Raw genomic sequence first — 561 nt, forward strand, 5'->3', positions numbered from 1 at the left:
TACAACAGATCTATGGTTTGCTCACAGACCTATACAGATCTATACTATATACATAGCCTATATAGCACTATCCCTAGATCTATATATTTGCAAATGTTCTTCACATAGAGTGACATATATCTATAGAGGTTATAGAAAGAGAGGGACTTCTTATGGTCCGACAGTTACGCTGGGCAGGGCACGTATCCCGTATGGGGGACGAACGTATGCCAAAAGCAGTCTTTTTTGGTTAGCTAAAAGGTTGTCGGCGTAACAGAGGTGCCCCACGGAAACCATGCTTAGGCGCCAAATTGCCTTAGCTGACATAGAAGAGAGCACCTGGTTGCATGTGGCATCAGAACGAGCCAGCTGGATGTCATTCAAAAAAGCCATGGGATACACATTTGTGACCAAAAGAAAATACGCTGCCGAGGACAGACGCAGACGACGAAAAGAAAATCTTAATCGACCACCGGCGGACAATGAAAGAAAATCCTGGATGTGGCAAAATATGTAGGCCTAGGTCACAGCTGGGACTGAGTAGCCCCGGAAAATACTGCATTCCTCATTAATCTTCGGACT

This window comes from Biomphalaria glabrata, chromosome 1, assembly GCF_947242115.1.
Source record: "Biomphalaria glabrata chromosome 1, xgBioGlab47.1, whole genome shotgun sequence".
Taxonomy (NCBI): domain Eukaryota; kingdom Metazoa; phylum Mollusca; class Gastropoda; family Planorbidae; genus Biomphalaria; species Biomphalaria glabrata.